The sequence below is a fragment of the Pelobates fuscus genome, chromosome 8 (genome assembly GCF_036172605.1).
Source record: "Pelobates fuscus isolate aPelFus1 chromosome 8, aPelFus1.pri, whole genome shotgun sequence".
Lineage (NCBI taxonomy): Eukaryota > Metazoa > Chordata > Amphibia > Anura > Pelobatidae > Pelobates > Pelobates fuscus.
Genome location: NC_086324.1, coordinates 11662359 through 11678028, shown reverse-complemented (window position 1 = coordinate 11678028; position 15670 = coordinate 11662359). Strand labels below are relative to the sequence as shown.

The following is a 15670-nucleotide window of genomic DNA, read 5'->3' as shown; positions in this document are numbered from 1 at the left end:
TTAACTTGAAAAATGCAAATCAATATTAAAAAAATACATTTTGAAAATCTAGAAATAAGTGGTATTTATTAAAACATCTCTGTGTTACTGACACCCCGTGTGAATGAGTGAATAAAACCTATTAGTGTGACATGACAATACAGAATAATTCTAAAACCATATGGGGGACACGAACATCAAATTGTTAATTCCCACTCATATATGCTGACTCAATAAGGAATTGTTGCACATTGACCAGGGATCTCCAGATTTTAAGTCTTTGGTCTTTCAGAAAGGATCAAGTAGTCACAAAATGCGTTAGGCGTTTGATACAAGATATTACTTAGTAAATTCTCTGCCAGTCATGTAAAGCTCTATGGGTGCTGTATCCACATTCGGACACTCCTGACTCCTGAGTGTTGAGTTACACAGTAGAGGCTTGACATGAGTTTGGTGCCACAGACGGGATGTGAATGAGACTGCAGATAATTTGGGTTGGTAAATCAGCTAGAAGGATGGACATATGCTATTTTAAACCGTAATAGAAAGAAATGCATTATAAAAAAAAAAAGTTTTATATTTTTAACTTTACATTTGTGGCAAAGATTCAGTGAGCTCAGATTCCGACCAATGAACGAAGTGGTATGTTGGTGGATGGAGATTGATATACTAGATATCACCAGCGATACGGATATAGTCACTTGGAGAATTGCAACAGAATGAAATGACAGTTTCAATGCTTTCTTACTTTTTAGATGTGAAATAGATCGTACTCACAGGGATTTTGACTAAAGTGAGAATTGTCCGTAAATTAAAGTGAATTTCAAATTTAGGTCAAAATAGCTGAAAAGCACAAATTCTCCATGTTGCTTCCAGTCTGGCTACATTGGACTTAAATTTGAAATTCACTCAGAAATCCAAATGATTGTCCCTTTAGTCAGCATTTTACCAAATGTATTTCATTCTATTAGTCTAGTAATCCATGGAGGATCCCCATATATATAAATTAAATAACAAACAACAAATAAATAACACTCATTACAAATCTGTGGATGCCGTGTGTGTGTGTGTGTCACTATATATCTAAGTACCATGGCAATATTCAGATTATAAAAATACAAATATCATAACCACTACAGCTTATTGGAATGGTAATGATACAAGTCTGTTTTTTTTTGTCAATCCATATTCAAGCAGGTTGTGGGTCACTTAAATCCCACACCTCAACTTTGGATTTTCTCTGAGGACGTTCCATCTGCCTTAGTGTTGATCTATAAAGGTTCATTGGGATTTGGTTGCAGGGATTTGTTCATCATTTCGGTACCACTGAATTGCTATAGACTCCTGAAGCAATTAAAAAGGGTTAGTGAAACCCTTTAACTACAACCATTAGCAGTACGGTAAGTAGTTATGGTGTTTGGAGTCTCCCTTTTAGTAATTAAACTTGTTTTTAATTCTTTTTTATATATATATATATATATATAATGCAATTTTTCTTCTCCTGGTAATAGCTTGGGTTACACTGCCATCCTTTGTCAAATTTGTTTCAAGAAATGTTAAGTGTTGAATTTGTGAGGTATAGTTGTAATATATATGATATTTTGCGAACTTCACTGACATGAAATGCAAATATAATATTAACCCCTTAAGGACCAAACTTCTGGAATAAAAGGGAATCATGACATGTCACACATGTCATGTGTCCTTAAGGGGTTAAAGAGAATTTACGAGATGGACCTTCCAGAAATTGGGTACATTGACCTTGATGGAGACTTAGTGTGCATGGCTAAATTCTGTGTTATATCCCCATTCTATAATTTTAGATAGTTGTTTTATGTAACTGAACTATTTCCCTGGTTTCATGTGGAGTCTGTTAGCATTTTTGGAATGTTTGAAGAAGTAATTAATCTAGGAATGTCATTTGGTTTCTCTGTGGAATTGAACAGCTATACAGCAGCCTACAAATTTTTAAATGTTGAGAAAACTGTAGATTCCCAATTACTGCAACTAGCAACCCATGGGCCAGTGTGTTCTGAAATGTTTACCATAAATCAGATTAAAACAGTGATATAAATAGAATAATATTCATTATTTAATCTAAGCAAGCAAGGTTAGCTGTATCTTTAGATTTTTTTTTTTTTTATTAAAATAAAACTTGTGATCGAAAACTTGTAAACACAAGGTAAAGATGTCTTTTACAGCAGTAAAAGAAATGGTTTCACAACATTTTACCTTTGTACACACTTTATAAAATTAGGTAATCACCGGGAAATGTCAAAACGTCACGTCATGCTGAGCTACATGACCCATGGCCAATTACTCCATATCTCCCGACTTCCTGATCTGGTTTTCACTTTGTGGAATCGCAGCCACTTGGTTTGTCACCTTGTAATGGCATGATTAATTTTTAATAGGAAATCAAGAAAGGACAAGACTATGATGCCTTAACGTTTTCCTAAGGCAATTCCTCTTTTGATTTGTCCACTGTGTCTCTTGTTGACTTCTATCCACCTCCAGTTTATTGGCCTAACTAATATTCTGTTTGGGTAAAAGCTGGGTTTGATTGGTCTTTGTAAGATTCCTATTTAGGGATGATATACATGGAATCGTGTAAGATGCTCTGATAAATAATGTGTAATTTGTAAGACATTTTAATGTTCTGCCCATAAACTGCGTGCTTCAATATGACACAAGTAGATTAATTTGCAGGGAAAGAATCTTGCTTTCATATATTGTCAGTAAAGAAAAATGTCTAATCTGATGGTTACAGCTAAAAAGTCTAAACATTAGTGACTGATCAATAGTTTATGCTGTTTGGTTGGGGTGAATGCTGATTATGTCAATGTTTATCGCGCGATAAATGTTTATTTTCTAACAGTGCAGTAGCAGTAAACGATTCACTTAGATTTTTGATGCAAAAAAACGTTTGAGTTTAATGTCACCCTTTTCCACCGGTCATTGACTGGATCTAGTAATATGTATATACCATTTGAAATAAATCTTTATATTAATAAATAATACATGTAAACTACCCACATACTGGTCTACAGAGGTATTAAGCTTTCTTTGTTTATAGAAGCAAAAGGTTGGCTTAAAAGAGACAATTCAAAGTGGGGTAACTCTTTTTGTGCCTTGGAGAGAGAACATTACAATATATGCACTAAAATATGAAAAGAATAATTCACACTGGTCCTCATTCGTAGCAAATCCTCAAGATCTGCTGAATTTGGCAGTGATGTGCTCTTCCACCAGGAAGTGGCATAGGTCTCCCACTCACACCTGATCCTTGTTTGTAGGGGAGAGATACAGGATTATTCAATCAAGTGAATCCAAAGTGAATTTCAAATTTAAGTTTTGTGGTCATGGGGAATATTTCCAATTTGTCTTTTAATTTAAAATTCACATTGAATTCTAGACAATTTGCACGTTTTTTTTTTAGAAGAGAGTAAATGGAGGTGGAACTAAGATGCATTTTTTCTTTGTGATAATTAAAACCCATGCATCAAATAAAAAGGAAATCTATATCTATTTTTTGTTTTAAATATTCCATGAGGCGTAAATTTACACATTATGTGCCGGTATTGTGCATCCAAAAGAAGTTGAGGTGAGGGGCTCCAGGTGTTATTGTTATCCAGGTGGGGGGCTGTATTTGGGTTATTGTTATCCAGATGGGGGCTGTATTTGGGTTATTGTTATCCGGGGGGGGGGCTGTATTTGGGTTATTGTTATCCAGGTGAGGGGCTGTATTTGGATTATTGTTATCCAGGTGGGGGGCTGTATTTGGGTTATTGTTATCCAGGTGGGGGGCTGTATTTGGGTTATTGTTATCCAGGTGGGGGGCTGTATTTGGGTTATTGTTATCCAGGTGGGGGGCTGTATTTGGGCTATTGTTATCCAGGTGAGGGGCTGTATTTGGGTTATTGTTATCCAGGTGAGGGGCTGTATTTGGGTTATTGTTATCCAGGTGAGGGGCTGTATTTGGGTTAATGTTATCCAGGTGGGGGGCTGTATTTGGGTTATTGTTATCCAGGTGGGGGGCTGTATTTGGGTTATTGTTATCCAGGTGGGGGGCTGTATTTGGGTTATTGTTATCCAGGTGGGGGGCTGTATTTGGGTTATTGTTATCCAGGTGGGGGGTGTATTTGGGCTATTGTTATCCAGGTGAGGGGCTGTATTTGGGTTATTGTTATCCAGGTGGGGGGCTGTATTTGGGTTATTGTTATCCAGGTGGGGGGCTGTATTTGGGTTATTGTTATCCAGGTGGGGGGCTGTATTTGGGTTATTGTTATCCAGGTGGGGGGTGTATTTGGGCTATTGTTATCCAGGTGAGGGGCTGTATTTGGGTTAATGTTATCCAGGTGGGGGGCTGTATTTGGGTTATTGTTATCCAGGTGGGGGGCTGTATTTGGGTTATTGTTATCCAGGTGGGGGGCTGTATTTGGGTTATTGTTATCCAGGTGGGGGGCTGTATTTGGGTTATTGTTATCCAGGTGGGGGGTGTATTTGGGCTATTGTTATCCAGGTGAGGGGCTGTATTTGGGTTATTGTTATCCAGGTGAGGGGCTGTATTTGGGTTAATGTTATCCAGGTGAGGGGCTGTATTTGGGTTATTGTTATCCAGGTGGGGGGCTGTATTTGGGTTATTGTTATCCAGGTGGGGGGCTGTATTTGGGTTATTGTTATCCAGGTGAGGGGCTGTATTTGCGTTATTGTTATCCAGGTGAGGGGCTGTATTTGGGTTATTGTTATCCAGGTGAGGGGCTGTATTTGGGTTATTGTTATCCATGTGAGGGGCTGTATTTGGGTTAATGTTATCCAGGTGAGGGGCTGTATTTGGGTTATTATTATCCAGGTGGGGGCTGTATTTGGGTTATTGTTATCCAGGTGGGGGGTGTATTTGGGTTATTGTTATCCAGGTAAGGGGGGGGGCTGTATTTGGGTTATTGTTATCCAGGTGTGTGGGGGGGGGGAGGCTGTATTTGGGATTTTGTTATCCAGGTGGTGGGGGGGGGGGCTGTATTTGGGTTATTGTTATCCAGGTGGGGTCGGCTGTATTTGGGTTATTGTTATCCAGGTGGGGGACGGGCGTCTGGGGGCTGTATCTGGGTTATTGTTATCCAGGTGGGGGGGGGGGGGGACTGTATTTGGGTTATTGTTATCCAGGTGAGGGGCTGTATTTGGGTTTTTGTTATCCAGGTGGGGGGCTGTATTTGTGCTATTGTTATCCATGTGGTGGGCTGTATTTGGATTATTGTTATCCAGGTGAGGGGCTGTATTTAGGTTATTGTTATCCAGGTGGGGGGCTGTATTTGGGTTATTGTTATCCAGGTGAGGGGCTGTATTTAGGTTATTGTTATCCAGGTGGGGGCTGTATTTGGGTTATTGTTATCCAGGTGGGGGGCTGTATTTGGGTTATTGTTATCCAGGTGGGGGGCTGTATTTGGGTTATTGTTATCCAGGTGAGGGGCTGTATTTAGGTTATTGTTATCCAGGTGGGGGCTGTATTTGGGTTATTGTTATCCAGGTGGGGGGCTGTATTTGGGTTATTGTTATCCAGGTGGGGGGCTGTATTTGGGTTTTTGTTATCCAGGTGGGGGGCTGTATTTGGGTTATTGTTATCCAGGTGGGGGGTGTATTTGGGCTATTGTTATCCAGGTGAGGGGCTGTATTTGGGTTATTGTTATCCAGGTGAGGGGCTGTATTTGGGTTATTGTTATCCAGGTGAGGGGCTGTATTTGGATTATTGTTATCCAGGTGGGGGGCTGTATTTGGGTTATTGTTATCCAGGTGGGGGGCTGTATTTGGGTTATTGTTATCCAGGTGGGGGGTGTATTTGGGCTATTGTTATCCAGGTGAGGGGCTGTATTTGGGTTATTGTTATCCAGGTGAGGGGCTGTATTTGGGTTATTGTTATCCAGGTGAGGGGCTGTATTTGGGTTATTGTTATCCAGGTGAGGGGCTGTATTTGGGTTAATGTTATCCAGGTGAGGGGCTGTATTTGGGTTATTGTTATCCAGGTGGGGGCTGTATTTGGGTTATTGTTATCCAGGTGGGGGGTGTATTTGGGTTATTGTTATCCAGGTAAGGGGGGGGGGCTGTATTTGGGTTATTGTTATCCAGGTGTGTGTGGGGGGGGGGGCTGTATTTGGGATTTTGTTATCCAGGTGGTGGGGGGGGGGGGCTGTATTTGGGTTATTGTTATCCAGGTGGGGTCGGCTGTATTTGAGTTATTGTTATCCAGGTGGGGGACGGGCGTCTGGGGGCTGTATCTGGGTTATTGTTATCCAGGTGGGGGGGGGGGGGACTGTATTTGGGTTATTGTTATCCAGGTGAGGGGCTGTATTTGGGTTTTTGTTATCCAGGTGGGGGGCTGTATTTGTGCTATTGTTATCCATGTGGTGGGCTGTATTTGGATTATTGTTATCCAGGTGAGGGGCTGTATTTAGGTTATTGTTATCCAGGTGGGGGGCTGTATTTGGGTTATTGTTATCCAGGTGGGGGGCTGTATTTGGGTTATTGTTATCCAGGTGGGGGGCTGTATTTGGGTTATTGTTATCCAGGTGGGGGGCTGTATTTGGGTTATTGTTATCCAGGTGAGGGGCTGTATTTAGGTTATTGTTATCCAGGTGGGGGCTGTATTTGGGTTATTGTTATCCAGGTGGGGGGCTGTATTTGGGTTATTGTTATCCAGGTGGGGGGCTGTATTTGGGTTATTGTTATCCAGGTGAGGGGCTGTATTTAGGTTATTGTTATCCAGGTGGGGGCTGTATTTGGGTTATTGTTATCCAGGTGGGGGGCTGTATTTGGGTTATTGTTATCCAGGTGGGGGGCTGTATTTGGGTTTTTGTTATCCAGGTGGGGGCTGTATTTGTGCTATTGTTATCCATGTGGTGGGCTGTATTTGGATTATTGTTATCCAGGTGAGGGGCTGTATTTGGGTTATTGTTATCCAGGTGGGGGGCTGTATTTGGGTTATTGTTATCCAGGTGGGGGGCTGTATTTGGGTTATTGTTATCCAGGTGGGGGGCTGTATTTGGGTTATTGTTATCCAGGTGGGGGGCTGTATTTGGGTTATTGTTATCCAGGTGGGGGCTGTATTTGGGTTATTGTTATCCAGGTGGGGGGCTGTATTTGGGTTATTGTTATCCAGGTGGGGGGCTGTATTTGGGTTATTGTTATCCAGGTGGGGGGCTGTATTTAGGTTATTGTTATCCAGGTGAGGGGCTGTATTTAGGTTATTGTTATCCAGGTGGGGGCTGTATTTGGGTTATTGTTATCCAGGTGGGGGGCTGTATTTGGGTTATTGTTATCCAGGTGGGGGGTTGTATTTGGGTTATTGTTATCCAGGTGGGGGGCTATATTTGGGTTATTGTTATCCAGGTGGGGTGCTGTATTTGGGTTATTGTTATCCAGGTGGGGTGCTGTATTTGGGTTATTGTTATCCAGGTGGGGGCTGTATTTGGGTTATTGTTATCCAGGTGGGGGGCTGTATTTGGGTTATTGTTATCCAGGTGGGGGGCTGTATTTGGGTTATTGTTATCCAGGTGAGGGGCTGTATTTAGGTTATTGTTATCCAGGTGGGGGCTGTATTTGGGTTATTGTTATCCAGGTGGGGGGCTGTATTTGGGTTATTGTTATCCAGGTGGGGGGCTGTATTTGGGTTTTTGTTATCCAGGTGGGGGCTGTATTTGTGCTATTGTTATCCATGTGGTGGGCTGTATTTGGATTATTGTTATCCAGGTGAGGGGCTGTATTTAGGTTATTGTTATCCAGGTGGGGGCTGTATTTGGGTTATTGTTATCCAGGTGGGGGGCTGTATTTGGGTTATTGTTATCCAGGTGGGGGGCTGTATTTGGGTTATTGTTATCCAGGTGGGGGGCTGTATTTGGGTTATTGTTATCCAGGTGGGGGCTGTATTTGGGTTATTGTTATCCAGGTGGGGGGCTGTATTTGGGTTATTGTTATCCAGGTGGGGGGCTGTATTTGGGTTATTGTTATCCAGGTGGGGGGCTGTATTTAGGTTATTGTTATCCAGGTGAGGGGCTGTATTTAGGTTATTGTTATCCAGGTGGGGGCTGTATTTGGGTTATTGTTATCCAGGTGGGGGGCTGTATTTGGGTTATTGTTATCCAGGTGGGGGGTTGTATTTGGGTTATTGTTATCCAGGTGGGGGGCTATATTTGGGTTATTGTTATCCAGGTGGGGTGCTGTATTTGGGTTATTGTTATCCAGGTGGGGTGCTGTATTTGGGTTATTGTTATCCAGGTGGGGTGCTGTATTTGGGTTATTGTTATCCAGGTGGGGGGCTGTATTTGGGTTATTGTTATCCAGGTGGGGGGCTGTATTTGGGTTATTGTTATCCAGGTGGGGAGTGTGTTGTGTTAACCCCTTCAGGACGGAGTCAATAGTGCACGTTCTGATCAAAACAAAACGTAATCAAAAACTGGAATTTGCGCTATATGTCTGTTCACCCGTAGTTCCCCTCTTTCATATTATATGCACCCACACTTATTATATATCATTTTGTTCAGGAGAAACAGGGCTTAAATGTATCATTAACTATTCATATATGGAACATAATTCATTATGAAGAAAATTTAAAAAAAAATGTGAGAAAATAAGATTTTTTTAATTTTATTTATATTTCCGTCTGGCATTTTAGCTGTGAATGTCATAATACTGTTAGGTTTTACTGCACAAAAATGCACATATTTGTAATCAGCGATGACTCACGAGTACAACAGTACTCCCCATTAACAGGTTTTATGGTGTTTTGGAAAGTTACAGGGTCAAATATAGAACGTTCCATTTTCAAATTGAAATTTGCCAGATTAGTAATGTTACCTTTGAGACGGTGTGGTAGCCCAGGAATGAGAATTACCCCCGTAATGGCATACCATTTGAAAAAGTAGACAACCAAAGGTATTGAAAGTGGGGTATGTTTAGTCTTTTTTAGTAGCCACTTAGTCACAAACACTGGCCAAAGTTAGCGTTCATATATGTTTTTGTGTGAAAAAAGCAAATAACAAATATTTGGCCAGTGTTTGTGACTAATTGGCTACTAAGAAAGACTGGACATACCCCACTTGCAATACCTTGGGTTGTCTACTTTTGCAAATGATATGCCATCATGGGGGTAATTCTCATTCCTGGGCTACCATACGCTCTCAAAGGCAACAAAACCAATTTGGCAAATTTAAATGTCAGGGGGTACTGTTATTCTCGGGAGACTTCACTAAACACAAATATTAGTGTTTTAAAACAGTAAAACATATTACAACAATAATATAGACCATAAAAGTGCCATTTGTTTGTAAAAAATGCAAAAAACGTCACTTTTACTTAAAATATCATCGTTGTAATACACTTTACCAGTGTGAAACACTAATATTTGAGTTCAGCGAAGTCTCCCGAGTAAAACAGTACCCCCCTATGTCCAGGTTTTATGGTGTCTTGGAGAGTTACAGGGTCAAATATAGTGCCTGCGAATTAAATTCTCTGCACTTTCTCCCTGTGTTGTCAGGTATGTCAATCAAATTTTAATTAATCAAATCACCTAATTATGTTAAAAGATTACTTAAATATACAAGTAGATATTTAATATATATACATTTATAGGTATTTAAATTCTACGTGTATACTAATGTAATCTTTTATGTAATTATATGTATTTAACTCTATATATATATATTTGCGGTTATTTGTATTTTATAGATAGATAGATATATATAGAATGTCATTCTAAGTGTATTTTGTTACCAATATATATTAATAACAAAATACAGTTAGAATGAAATTACATATGCATATATAATTTATATTAAATTTTGTTTCAATATTTTATTTATTTATTTTATTTATGTATTATTGTAGTTAAACGTATATATCTAATATCTGTGTATATATCTATTATATATCTAATATATGTACATATTATATATATGTAACGTCATTCTAAGTGTATTTTAATATTAATATATATACTTATATTAATATTAAAATACACTTTGTATGACGTTACATATATATATAATATTTACATATATTAGATATATAACAGATATATACACAGATAGTAGATATTTATAAATATATGTATTTTATTTTACACATGTTTTAATGATTTTTTTGTATTACTTTTGTGTGACACTCCAGACAGTCCCCCTGCTGGGAGATCCCCAGCCAGCTATAGGGGGCCATGTAATGGCTCTGTGAGTGCTCTGTGAGAGCGATCCCATGGCCCCCGGGGGCCTGATTTGCCGTGGGGGGGGGGGGGGCTGCCTGGGCTGTGAGGCAGTCCTCCCAAGGCGGAGCGCCGGTAAGGTGAGTATCCCGGGCGCTCCAGGGGCTGTAGCCGTTACGGCGCTCTATGCCGCCGCTACGGCTTTAAAGCCCACTGAATGTGGACGGTATAGAGCGCCCTAACGGCGGGAAGGGGTGAAGCTCGAGGTATTAAAGGACCACTATAGTGCCAGGAAAACATACTCGTTTTCCTGGCACTATAGTGCCCTGAGGGTGCCCCCACCCTCAGGGACCCCCTCCCGCCGGGCTCTGGGGAGAGGAAAGGGGATAAAACTTACCTTTCTCCAGCGCCGGGCGGGGAGCTCTCCTCCTCTGATCCTCCTCCGTTCCGCCCCGTCGGCTGAATGCGCACGCGCGGCAGGAGCTGCGCGCGCATTCAGCCGGTCGCATAGGAAAGCATTTACAATGCTTTCCTATGGACGCTTGCGTGCTCTCACTGTGATTTTCACAGTGAGAATCACGCAAGCGCCTCTAGCGGCTGTCAGTGAGACAGCCACTAGAGGATTAGGGGGAAGGCTTAACCCATTTATAAACATAGCAGTTTCTCTGAAACTGCTATGTTTATGAAAAAATGGGTTAACCCTAGCTGGACCTGGCACCCAGACCACCTCATTAAGCTGAAGTGGTCTGGGTTCCTAGAGTGGTCCTTTAACACCTATCCCCATCATGGCCCCGCCCCCGTCCCTCTCATGGCCCCGCCCCTGTTGCCGTCACTGGTATCAGACACTAGAGAGTTACCCTCACCTCGCGCTCTCGGATGCCATTTTGTCGGAGTCCCTTTCCATTAGAGCGAGGCGGGGTGGTCTCCGGTAAGATGGCGGCCCTGTGGTACACGGTCCGTGCAGCGAGCTGTGTCTCGGGTGTATAGCGCTCGCTGCTGACAGGCCCCGCCCCCGTGTGACGTCGTACTGGCCGGACTGTCTCCGGGTGTCTCTGCTGCCGCCGCTCGGACTCTCGGCTCCTGGGAGCCCCGTCTGCCAGTCTCTGCTGCCGGAGGATTGGGGGGCCCAGGGCCCAGTGTGGGGGGGCTCAGCCATCGGGTTCCTGGCTCTGGCTCCGGCCGCCATTTTGTGACGGAGTACAGAGCTTGGGCCCCTGGGAGCCCATGTGACTGGCCCTCGGCTGGGAGAAGAGCTGCCCCCGGCCCGGGTATAGAGGGCTGGGGGCGGGGAGGCTGCTCCCTGGACAGGTGGGTACCCTGACTGTCCTACTTACTGTTTGGGGCCCCTGGGGGCCACTGACTGTCCTATTTACTGTATGGGGGCCCCTTGCTGTCCTACTTACTGTGTGGGGCCCCTGGGGGCCACTGACTGTCCTACTTACTGTATGGGGCCCCTGGGGGCCACTGACTGTCCTACTTACTGTATGGGGCCACTGACTGTCCTACTTACTGTATGGGGGACCCTGGCTGTCCTACTTACTGTATGGGGGACCCTGGCTGTCCTACTTACTGTATGGGGGACCCTGGCTGTCCTACTTACTGTATGGGGGACCCTGGCTGTCCTACTTACTGTATGGGGGACCCTGGCTGTCCTACTTACTGTATGGGGGACCCTGGCTGTCCTACTTACTGTATGGGGGACCCCTGACTGTCCTACTTACTGTATGGGGGACCCCTGACTGTCCTACTTACTGTATGGGGGACCCCTGACTGTCCTACTTACTGTATGGGGGACCCCTGACTGTCCTACTTACTGTATGGGGGACCCCTGACTGTCCTACTTACTGTATGGGGGACCCCTGACTGTCCTACTTACTGTATGGGGGACCCCTGACTGTCCTACTTACTGTATGGGGGCCCCCTGACTGTCCTACTTACTGTATGGGGGCCCCCTGACTGTCCTACTTACTGTATGGTGGGGGACCCTGACTGTCCTACTTACTGTATGGTGGGGGACCCTGACTGTCCTACTTACTGTATGGTGGGGGACCCTGGCTGTCCTACTTACTGTATGGTGCGGGACCCTGGCTGTCCTACTTACTGTATGGTGGGGGACCCTGGCTGTCCTACTTACTGTATGGTGGGGGACCCTGGCTGTCCTACTTACTGTATGGTGGGGGACCCTGACTGTCCTACTAACGTTATGAGACCCCCTGGGGCCCCTGAGTGTCCTACTTACTGTGTGAGACACCTGGTGTGGCCCCTGACAGTCCTACTTACTGTATGAAACTCTCTGAGGCCCATGATTGATCATACTCCTTGCATATAACCAATTGAGCGGCACTATATTAGACTTCAAGGTTTCTATTTGAGCTTTACTCTCTGTATAGTACCCTTAGGAGCACAACATATGTACCCCACAGAGTACTCCATCAAATTAGCTGCATCCCCCCTCACATCACACCGTGCCCACCTTAGTTAATCTTGCCCACAGCGCACTCTCACCATTTTAGCCGTTTTTCCTCCCAGCATTTCTGGCTACATCAGCTGTACCTATCTGTGCTCCCACATTCAGTGATGGCTAAGGGTAATCAATACCTACTAATCTGAAGTCATGCACATGTCCCTGCATTTTGCTAATGTTGCACAGCATCATCTTCTTATCGCTGAACCTCCTGACTTGGTGTTATCATGCCAGGGACCTCATATCTGCTGCCCATTAACACCCTGGATCCTACACTTTGTCCCCCCCTAATTTGGCAATATTACCATGTCCCAAATCTTACCAAGGCAGGAGCTGATTGGGCATCATGAGATATCTAGCTCAAAAATCTCTGTGGTCCAGAGGTCCGAATCGCTGCAATACAGAGTTTGCTCTTGTTGCACACACAGCATGTAACTATTTGTATATTCTGTGTATAAGATCTGCCCTACCACCTATGTGTCAAATCCATACATTGCAGATCAGCTCAACGGTCACAAATAACAAACACTATCGTAAATAATACAAATTTCATCATCGCTTTAAATGAGTGAGCAATGTCCCTTCTAAGCCGTTTTAGAATTATGTTTAGCCAAACAAGTTTTTAAGAGCTCTGCACACCCCATCCCTTTACTGCTTGCATGCTTTGCTATGTCTGTTTGACAGTGTGGGTTGCTAACTGTATTACATTTGACTAATGGCAACATAGGACGTACTAGTCTTTTGGAAGCTTTAATAATTGTGTTACTATTGGAAGCTCAAAATCCCCCACAATTCAAGATTATTTACTAAACACCAAACATAACAAATTGAAATCTGAATAACAAAATTGAGGCTCAAATAGCCAAGCTTTGAATTGAGCTGAATTGGAGAATTTTTCAACATTTTATATTTTTGTGTACCTTTCAATTTGCCACATTTACATTTAGCGTATAAAGTCAATTTACTCTTTTTTTGTATATCTGTGTCAAGAATAAGTCTTAATGACCTGTAGGAATGTTGTGTGTTTAAAGTTAATTTCAAGAAACAAACAGGACATTTTTACCAGTACATGGGTGAAGGGAGCGAGGACCTCAGAGCTATATTTGCAGTACTCTTGTGATGTCGATGGGTGCTTTTGAAGAGCTAATATGATTAGCCTGTTTTTCTTGTTTGATCTCTGATTATTTAGCAATAGCACCCACTCAGCCACTATTTATTTGTTACCTGTTTTGCACACATTGGTACAGAGTGAGCTATTGGTTTGTAGAATCATCTTTTTTGTTTGTTTATAGAGTAACAATAAATAGATTAATTGAAGTGTTTATTGACCGCATCATGAATGTGTCTGTTCATTTTTATGCTTTTGTATTTATATAGCACCATCACATTCCAAAGTGCTCCATACATTGTCATTTCTTTTACATTTACAGGTACATTACATGGACTTTATATCGAGTTTTGAGTTCTTGCTTTGGATTAGTCCTGTACCTTCAGATCCCTGGAATTGATCGATTCCGAGAGTCCTGTGTTTATTACCTGCTGGAGGGATCAGTTTATTGTACTGTGTGTTTGTGAAGTTTGAGTGCACTGCTGTTCTGACTTATCAAAGTGCTGTGTTTGAATGCTGAAACACGTTATTTTTGAGTTGTGCAGTGCTTCCTCTTTCTGTGGGAGAGTTAATAAAAAGAAACATTTCATGCATGCAATGTGATTGCAAAAAAAGAACAATTGTGCAGATATTTCAACATAGCCCAGATTTCATCCAAACATGAGGTTTAGTGTAGTTGCAGTGTTTCATATGAGGTCAGTAAAATGCTTCAAGCATGAAATAGTAATGCATTGAAACATTACTATTAATTAATATGTAGAGTCGCACAGCAATTATGGTAAACCTGTTGTGCATAGTATTGTCGTACAGCCCCTTGTTACCTTATCTCTCTCTCGGTCTATCTCACTTGCCAATTATTTGCTGACAGTCTATGTTAATCCGTTCCAGAGAGACTTTCATAGTCTACTTTCTGTCAGGATATCTTTATTTCTGTTCTCTAAAATAAAACCTTATTAGGTAAACTTGTTCCCTTCCAATACAGAACCAACATAGATGGTTGGTTTAACATACTCTTCTTCCTATTGTTATCCTGTGCGACTCCTTACCGGCATTGTTCTGGATGTTTTAGGCTGTGTCTCGGAGTCTACAGACTAGTTTTTCTGCATCAGTCAGAGTCTGTGGTGTTTAAATTGCCAACTGTACAGATGTGAAATCCGAATATTGGGGCAAACGGCTTATTTGAAGAAATCCTCGCGTTGGTCGCGGCTTGACTATTTTTGCTTTAATCCAACACTCAAAACACCATAACCACTACAGTTGACTTGGCATATTCCTTTGTGTAATTTGTTGTTCAACTTGCTACAGTGAATACACTTTTTTTTTTTTGTGCCAAACCAGGGTGAAAGTTCCTTACAAATATTTCATAATTTTTATAAGTTACACCGTCATTACATACCTACCATATGCCCTTAAAGCAGTTATTAAAGAAACCCCTAAAGCATTTCAAATTACTGAAATGGTTCACGGGTTAACTGAGTGTCCCCTCTTTCTTACTTTGTCAAAGTGCTAATTTCTATTGAAAAAGGTAATTTTATAAATCTCTTTTGTTTTGCCCTCTTGGCTGTCAAACTGCCAGGAGAATTGTCTTCCTGCTTACCTTGAGTACTTGGTATTTATTTTTACCCCAGGAATGTTCCTTTAAGACAGTTCACATTAGTTGGAGTCTTTTTGAAGGATTACTTTATATGCTTAACCCCGTAAGGACCAAATTTCTGGAATAAAAGGGAATCATGACATGTCACACATGTCATGTGTCCTTAAGGGGTTAAAGGGACACTATAGTCACCTGAACAACTTCAGCTTAATGATGTTTTTCAGGTGAGAACTATAGCTCCCTGCAGCCTTTCTCATGTAAACACTGTATTTCCTGAGAAAATACAGTGTTTACATTGAAAGCTAGGAACACCTCCAGTTGCAGTCACTCCGAGTGAACCAG

At 42.3% G+C, this 15670-nt stretch overlaps 1 protein-coding gene across 1 annotated transcript in view; it reads left to right on the top strand.

Annotated features, from left to right (window-relative positions):
- Positions 1-11226: 11226 nt before the first annotated feature.
- The window catches only part of MAP3K2 (mitogen-activated protein kinase kinase kinase 2), a 40191-nt gene continuing 35747 nt past the window's right edge, over positions 11227-15670 (top strand). The window contains exon 1 of the mRNA XM_063428538.1: positions 11227-11470. The gene's annotated coding sequence lies outside the window, so the exon portion shown is untranslated. The remainder of the gene's footprint in view (positions 11471-15670) is intronic.